At 38.0% G+C, this 8,935-nt stretch overlaps 1 long non-coding RNA gene across 2 annotated transcripts in view; it reads right to left on the bottom strand.

The window, feature by feature from the left end:
- Positions 1 to 6,487: 6,487 nt before the first annotated feature.
- LOC146595621 (uncharacterized) overlaps positions 6,488 to 8,935 on the bottom strand; it is a 48,014-nt gene continuing 45,566 nt past the window's right edge. For both annotated transcript variants that reach the window (XR_014895910.1, XR_014895911.1), the window contains one exon: positions 6,488 to 7,380. This is a non-coding gene — a long non-coding RNA (uncharacterized LOC146595621). The remainder of the gene's footprint in view (positions 7,381 to 8,935) is intronic.

The following is an 8,935-nucleotide window of genomic DNA, read 5'->3' as shown; positions in this document are numbered from 1 at the left end:
TGGTAGAGGCTCCCCCTTTCAACTTAAACAGTCAAGATAGCTGAAAACAGGGCCCACAACTAAATGCATGCAGCCTACGCGAGTCAGCAGATGCAGAGGAGAAAGGCAGAACCACGTTGGCAAAGATGACTGTGGTGGAGGGAGAGCCTTTCTCCTACCCCTCCTTTCTCCTACCCAGCAAGCTCGCCTGCTTCCAGAACACATCTTTAGCTGTCTTTTGTATGCTTGTTTATAATAATAAAAAAAAAAGAAGAAATGTTTTGTGGGGAAATCTACTAGGCCTTTCATGTGAATTAAATCTCCTGACAGTTGAATTTTATCCAACTGCTGATTCATGATTAAATTCTGACCAGGATATAATTTACCCGCTGTTTTCCCCTTATTCCGCATAGAGCAATAAATTACATCAGGTTTTTTTGCAGCCAGCTTCGTTTTCAGTGCTAGGTCACTTGTCCTGGCTCTTGTATTCAGCAGATGGTGAATGGATCACAGACTTCAGCCCTTTCTACCTTTATTGATAAAGGAACGGTGATTTTACAGAGGCAGAATTACCTCTTACTGTTCTGTGCAGAAGCCTAGCATAGGCCACAATCTGGCCTTTAATGAGGAGGCCATAGAGCAAATGCATTAAATCACCATTTGCTGCACAGAAGAAATCATTTAACTGTATGGTAAATACAATGACTGTTTAAATACAATTTAAATAATGTTATATTSTTACTTCTCATCTCACGTATTTGTAAACACTATGTTTCACTAATGGCTACTAGAGATCATCATAGTTTAGAAGTAAATTATTTATTCAGTTTTATTTTTACATAGRAAGAATATAKTMCTTATCCACGCTCACTACAGAATCAAATGAAATATTTGTAAATATCTGTAAATTAAGGGTATAGTGTAAGTTAAGCTATTATCTAAATCAGCTGTAATGTCCTATGATAGCKCTTAAGGAGAGCAGTACTGGCAGACTTTGGGCAAGGAATTAACCTTGAGTATTGTTGGAAAATGTCTGTGTTGTATTCAGCAATGCACCTTTCAAACGGRTACAAAAGCAAGACTTTCTGTAAGGTTCAGTAACAACATTTATCGCTGGGATAGACAGCGACATGGCACGCTCTCTTTCTGAAGAGGTTATTAGAAGCAACGAAGAGCAGAACGTACCAGGGTTATCCTGGGTGGGTCCGTGGAGCTAAGCGCGTGTCCTCAGAACGGCCTGAAGGCAGGTGCAGGAACAAGGAGCCGTGCGGGCAGCACTGCAGCTCACTGGAGCGAGGCTGCAGCCATCGAAGGAAGGACCGCTTCCCTTTGACTCTTAGTTTGTCTCTAACTTCAGTTTGCGGAGAGCTGCTTCTCCAGGAAAAGGCTGCCTCTGCCTTGTTGTGTACTTGATACCAGTTGGCTCAGAGATGTTGTTAAGGGTAAACAAAGGTAGGCAGGTTACCCGTTTCTCCTTAAGACAATTCAGAGTTTAGCTACTTTTGTACTTTACTTCAGTCTCTATCTCTACACTGTCAACTGGCTTATGCAAAAATGAGCTTCTGTTCTTTTTAATATTTTAATCAGGCTGAGCAGAAGGATCTTTAGTCAGGATCTCTCTGTATCACATGTAAAACTCAGAAAAAAAGATTTCTCACATTTTTCCAAGAAATTAATTTCTGCTAACCTCTGTTGCTCTCACCTCATCAATGAGCAATTTCATCTGAAAAAAATTGTTTTATGTGAGAAACTTATTAGCAGTTTGTAAGAGAATGGAAAGAGGGATGTCAAGGTACATTTCAATTTTAATCATAGAAGGCACTGCAGTTGCAGAACATGCTTAATATTTCTTCCAGTACATGATACAACAGCCACTATAAATTAACTCAGGCAAGAAACCTGGCCTATAAAATAAAATATATGCCAGCAGTTTCACAATTATAGGGTGCATATTTTAATAAAGTTGTTAAATTATTTTTCTGGAGGAAATTTCTGAGCATAATATACCATACCTATATATTAACATTTTGGCCTAATTAAAATGACTGATTAAAAAATGTCTCTGTTCTCTTTTTAGTTATTTCAAATAGACCATCTTCTTTCAAAGCTTGTTGAATTATTGTTCTTGTATTTAGAATAGATTCCTTCCTCAGATCAAACATTAGGGCTACATGCCATTAACCCAGGGAAATCAACAGTCAACTCTGGTGCTCGGGTGCACAACCATTATTCTGCTAAGTGTTTCAAAAGAAAAGTGGAACTCTCTTCCATTGCATAAGCAGTATTTTCTCTGTATTTGCTGTCTATCTATATATATTTTTATAAACCTGTTTATTTCTGATATCGATGGATATTTTCCATGTAATTCGGTGGCAACAAAAGTCAGCATTGGACTTCAGAGGGCCATGGACAAATTGACAGTTTTACCTGTTTGGTGCAAATGGTTAAATTGGTCCATGAGTTTTGGCATGTTAGTCTCTTAGATTTTTTTTTTCTTTTTAGGTGAATTATTCTATGCTAATTAAAAAATGTATTGGATTTGTTGTTGTTAGAAAGTTGAATTGATGCTACACCAGCCTGATGGTGAGGTTTTCAAGAGAAAAGTTTTGTGGTTCCCAGCTTCCTCTGACATTACTGGTACTATCAATCCAAGGAACGGGGGATGCTTTGTCTTTCACGAGACCTCTCCTAAGTTTTATTCTGAGCTTTGGGATTCAAATATTTTTAAAGTCTGCAGCTGTTTTGGTGAACCATTGCTTAAAATTTGTTCTTGGATGTAAACGGGGCTTGATGTAGTAAGAGCTCTGAAGTTGAGGCCTGAGGTTTGAAGCTGGCATCTGAACCTCACTGAAAGCAGGTGGGTGTGGAGCACGGCTCGGTGTGTTTGTGGAAGCCTGTGCCAGGGAGAAGGCAGGCAGCCACGCTTAATTTGAGTGAGAAATGACTCACTGTATTTTTCTAAGGAGTGAGAAAGCYTTTTTCCTAACGAAATGGAAAAAAAGGTATCTGTAAATACGGAAGGTACTTTTCCAATTTTAGGGAGGAAAACACTTCAGATACCTTAACTTGAGTCTTGAGACTTCAGGTAGCTATGCATTTTTAGCTAGGACTTTGAGGCTTCAATCAGTTTTGATGAATGGAGCCTCTATTTCTGTGATTAAGATCATACAGAAGATCTCCTTTCAGATCAGCTGCCTCACGTGCAAGAACTTATTCCTTTTAGAGGTTCTAAAATCCCAATTTCTGTATTGATTCCACTGAAAACGATATATAGCTGGGCATCAGCAGTACACCCTTGGCAGCTGAGATGATGACAACTCAACATCTTTTCCAATAATTATTTTTAACTAGTGGAAAAAAAGTAAGTAGAAACACGCAATTAGTATCTTTAAAAAGAGGAGGAGGTGTAGCTAACATCATTCTTGTAGCTTTACTGAATCAAAATAGTTGGAACCATCCTAGTGCTGAACCCTATTCATTGAATCATATACATATATCAACAGTACATTGTATTTTGCAGCTTCAGGGAGACCAGAGTGCTACTGCAAGAGTTCTTTTAATGCTTCATGAGTGGGCTCTGCAGTGGGGAATGGTCTGAATTCTGCTCATGAAACATTTGAGTTACCGCTTTTTATCAAATATTTATTGGTGCTTTGGAGTTACATTTTACTCTGATGGGCTTTTTTGCGGTGTTGGAGAGTTTTTTCTTTTTTCAAAACTRAGACAAATAAAATGAGTAGAAGTTAGGTCTTCAGGGAGGGATTGATAACTTTTGTCAGTTTTTCAAAGCTAATACTTGTAGATAGATGGTCAGATTTTCCAGTAACATTGCTCATTACTTAAATAGAGATTCATTTGTATCAAGGACTATTGAATGTATTGAAAGGAGGTTAGCCTTTAGTAATTATAATATCAATCATCTTTTCCACTCTTAGTTAAATACTCCTGGTCATGTTAGATACATTTATTTAGCAGGTGTGTTTGCACTACTGTTGGCTGTCAGCTGTACCKTCATATTGCATTCCCTGCTTAAATCCCTCCTACATCAGCAGTCTGCTGTAGTGCAGGTTTATTGTCTGGGCTAAAGGTGTCAATCTGAATCCAGCTCACTGTCACCCTTTAAACAGACAGTTTATGTTTTCTTAAAATCCCTTTAAAAACAGGCAAAAATTGAATTATTGGCAGAYTGAAGTCAATCTGGCACAAAAAGATAGATTCTTAACATTTCATAGTCAGAGACCTTTGTTTAAATATCAAGTCAGTTTTCATGGTTTGGATAACTGAGCATGAAACCAGCAATGTTTCTTTTCTGGTTTCCACATTATGCCCCTGGTTATAAATACTACACTGGGGAAAAAAAAAACAAAAAAAACCCCCACAACATTCATCCATCTCTGGCTGATTTTATCATTCTGGCTACAGTGGTAGTGAGTTAAGGTTAGTCAGCAAACAGCCCTGTCAGCTCCCAGAAAAGATAYGAGACAACCATCATAAGGTTGTTATTCTCATGATAAAGTTGTATACCGRGGTTTTATTTATTTATTTATTTAGCTGTTTTACAAAGGGATAAAATCATTGCTGATTTTTTTTTTTTAGGTCAATCTGGTTTTGAATCATTCAGGCAAAGTTGTTGTGTGAACTAGCAGCACACATTTCCTAAGGAAAAATAATTTTTTTTTTTACACCCGCACCCCCACCCCCGAAGCTCTGAGGATGGTCACCCTTCTATAAAGTCACTGGTTTTTGTCAGCATGTTTATTGGTATCTGCTGTTCACGTAACAGAGAGGAGCTCTGGAATGGCTCTCTGTAGTCACCTGTACAGTTGTTTGAACCTAGCTAGAAATCTGTATCTGTTTCTCAGCTTCCCACATGCAACAGCTGCTGCCTGTGAAATACTTCAGCAGACCAGTTGAGTGGAATTGCAGTCATGGAGCAATTCAGTAGCTACTCTATTTGTTATCTGACTGGTGGGGGCAACTGGCAGTTCAGCGTACCTGGTGGTACGGATTAAGACTGAACTACTGACTGACATAGAAACATTTGGTTAAAATGCAGTTACATTCTAGTAGTTCTGGTGAAGACAGCAATGGGAAACCCAATGATCCTCTTCAATATTGTGTATCAGATGCTTTGCTTTGGGTGTATCATAAGGATATGAATACATCAAGGATTGTAGCTAGAGCTCATCTCTTTAGGGTTTTTATTATTGTTGTTATTGTTGTTATTATTGTTAAGTGGAATAGCTAGAAAAAGTAGATTACATTTCCTGGATCTGAATGTCCTCCTGCAGGTTTGAAGTGATCACCTCAAAATCAAAATGAAGGTCACTCAGTGCTGTGATATGTAAGTGCACTGTCTGTCTGCGTTGCCATGTGGTAGCCTTCCTGTAGCTTCTGCTATGAGTCAGGCTGAGCTGAGGGCATGTGATCTTGTTCATGTCAACCACTGTGCTGTAACTTGGCTGCACGAAAGGTTCCTTGGACACCTTGAGCTTTAGCTCTCAATGGTGTCTTGGAAGTGGCTTAATCTTAAGTGCTTATTTGTAATGGGTGGCAGCAGAATGTGGCGTAGGATTGAATCCATACTTAAATGTCCATGCAGGCACGCCCAGGTTTCTTATACGAGATTCCTAGGCCGGTAGCTTCTAAAATTAATGTTCTTGTTTAGTTCTGCAGAATCTGAATTTAGAAAAATGCTGTAGGTCTGATACAGAACTACAGTTAAACACACAGTCATATTTCTGTCTCTCAGTGTGTACGTTCATGTGTGAATGAGACCTGCCATGCTCATCTAATAAACTAGAATTTCTGACAGTCTTCCCACTCTAGCAAGCTCATTCTGTATGTAACATCCCTGGGGAGAGATCAATCTTAATGATAGACAACAACAAAGAGCTAGAAAAAATTAATTTGCAATAGGCCAGACATCTCTTTTACAACTTTTTAGTCAGCTGACTGTGCTGTACTTAATGAATGTAGGTATTAGCTGCTTGTTCTTATTAACAGGCATCTATTTAGGTTCTTAGGATTTTAGTGCCTTAACTGAAATACTTAATATTTTAGGCTACATGAATGTGAACTTATCTGAGCTTGAAAAACTTCTTTAACTAAGCTTGTTTCAAAGGTAGCATAGATTTACCTGCTCTTGCTTTGAAAGAAGTTTCTTCCCTGAGCAAGGCAGGCGTGACAGACTTCGAAGTACCTGCGTAGAACCTGGAGCAATTGCTGGCGTACTTTATAACCTCTTTGTAGGTGTGACAGGTAGGATTCTGGTGCCTGCAAGCACCTTTCCATTTGATCACTTGAAAAGGCTACTTGGTTTAGTGACAGGGTTTAGCTGCTGCAAATGATAAAACAGTACAAATGATAAAAAAACACCCCAAATTTCAAGCATGACGTTTGTGTTAATACTACAGTTTAATTAAGAAAGCATAACAAATGTGAAATCAATAAAGCAAAAAACACTCAGCAATTATATTGACATACAACTTAAGACATTCATAAGGTATATTACTCACAGCATTAGGAATTAATTAGATCATTAATCATTGACAATAAGTACTTGGCAAAGCAGTAAAGAATAGTTAATCATTTTTTTCACTGTTAAAGAGTGTCAAATTAACGATTCCGTTAATTTCTACATCCCTAATACTGTGTAAAGGAATCTTAAAATTTATTAATCCCCTCTTYGTTGTAAGTGCTTTCAACAGTTAAATGCATCTTTGTTCACAATCTTAGTCTTGTACAGCTGTAGTGAAAGACCAACAGTGTAAATATGGGGAAGCTAAATTCTAAGATTATGAGGGAGTGAGGTCTTTCAAAGTATTCAGCATCAGGTTCACTCTGCCTCAGATAAAATAAATTATGAACAAATCTCACTGAGATTAAGTAGATGTAGGCTTAAGTGAACTCTCAGGGCTTTGCGATAATTCTTAGCCTACCCATCAGGTAATGACAGACTGTCTGACTGGACACAGCCCTGCTTGAGCAGATGATCTCCAGAGGTCCCTGCAACCCCAGCTGTTCTGCGAGTCTGTGCGACAGCGGCGATGATAGCTGATGATGGCTGGAATTATTGACACACAAACATTCCTGTAATTTAACAGCTAGAAATAGCTCAACATACAGAAATTCATTAAAATGAAAATACAGCTAACCAAATGTCACTCAGCATTCTTGGTTTCCCTCCAAATGATACAGCTATGATTGAAGTTTTGAGCAGTTCCCTTTAGTCCCATTAGTTTGCTCTTTATTTCTCTTGCCATGCTAGTGGGGGTGCAACGCGATGTCAGGTCAGTAAAGCTGATGAATAAACAGAGCATCAGGATAGTTGGGTTTTCATCAAGGGTGGCATGATTTGTGGGAAGAAGTAATATATCTTTTATTATACCACTGACATAGCTGGAAAAAAATAGATAAGCTTTCAGATAAATGTTTTCAAGCCTGAAAGAAAAGGATACAATTATTTAACACTTTGACTCTTTTAGTAATTTAATTTTTTGGAGATGACAGTGGTATTTGACATTACAAAAAAATATTATGCAAATCAAAGATAGATCAGATTCATTTCGGTCACAAAAGGTGCTCCGCAGGCAGTTGGAGGAGTTTTGAAAGCTACAGCCTCATTAGCATACCAGGAGAGAGTAGTCCGGGATGCAAGCTAATTTTAAAAGTAATATAATCTGATGCTACATTAAAGAAGGGAAGAAGGGGGTGGAGGGAAGAGGTCTGTTTAGTATCTAGCTCTAATTGGATTAAGCTGCAGTAAGTATTTTTATAGTATCTGGGTCAACATGCTTAAAGGAAACTGTAGGTTAAGGTAGTTTAAATTGAACAGGCATTAACATTTTTGAATAAGCATCTGAAGTGGAAGGCTAAACCTAAATCTTTGCCATTTTCTCTTCTATATAAASAGTAGTCACCTCCCCTGCGTCTTCTGTATACCTAGCAGACACCAGCTTCTTGGATTTCACAGCTTTAGATGCAATCCTTTCACTCTTACAATGTTTTCAATTTTCTGGTTTTTAATCAGCTTTTTCCTCTCCTTATTTATAGCCATCTGTAATACAAATGTTTGACTCAAACTGTCTCATACTCCTGGGAAGTCAGAATTAGAATTCATACTCTTGATGTTCCTCCAGGATATTGAATTACCTTTCTATGCTAATTTACCACATTCAGTAACTTTCAGAATCCTACACAGCTCACGGTCTTACYGCTAACGTCAACGTCGTGGTGTCTCACACCCCAGGTTCCTTTATGTTGTATTATCCTGTAGTTTGCAGGCTAAGAAAATACTCAGCAAATAGGAAATTTGTGGGCCTAATTTTAACACAGTTCCGCAGTCAGGTATCATCGGGTCAAATGCTTAACCATTTGCTTGGACATTTGACACTGTMATAGGCCAGAGAGAAAAATCTCTTTCTACTCTGTGGATCCAGAACTGACTTTAATGACCTATGTCCAAAAGCTACAYGAAGATGAAGCATAACTTCTTGTCGGTCCCATGTGTTTTAGAAGTAGCTCGTTAAAAATCAGAGTCAAGATGTTTGTGTTCAGAGCAGTTAGCAAAAGGACCGTTTCGTTTCTTAGAGTATAAAAACAAAGTGAAGCAAAATGAGGACTACTAATGGAAGTCTTGAAACACAAAACAAAAATACAAAAAAAACAAAACAGTTCCCCCCGCCTCTACTGTGTGTCAGTATTAAATGCTAGAAAATGTTGAATACTGTTAATGGGAAAACATGAGAATGCAATTTCTGTGTATTTTCTGATTCTTCCTGTGAGTTGGGTTGTCAGAGACTCATAAATAAAATGTATTGAAATGGTTTGAGGCAAAATCTAAGCTGGGAGTTGTCTTAAATATTGTATGAATTATATGAATCACAACCAACATATGTATTTGAAAGTTTCACCATTAGGGTATAGTCAGTAACAGCTGAAATTTCTTGGGATA

This window comes from Rhea americana, unplaced genomic scaffold (genome assembly GCF_003343005.1).
Source record: "Rhea americana isolate MKP2758 unplaced genomic scaffold, rheAme1 scaffold_22, whole genome shotgun sequence".
Classification (NCBI taxonomy): domain Eukaryota; kingdom Metazoa; phylum Chordata; class Aves; order Rheiformes; family Rheidae; genus Rhea; species Rhea americana.
The sequence above is the reverse complement of the archived record's forward strand: the minus strand, read 5'-3'. Positions and strand labels throughout refer to the sequence as shown.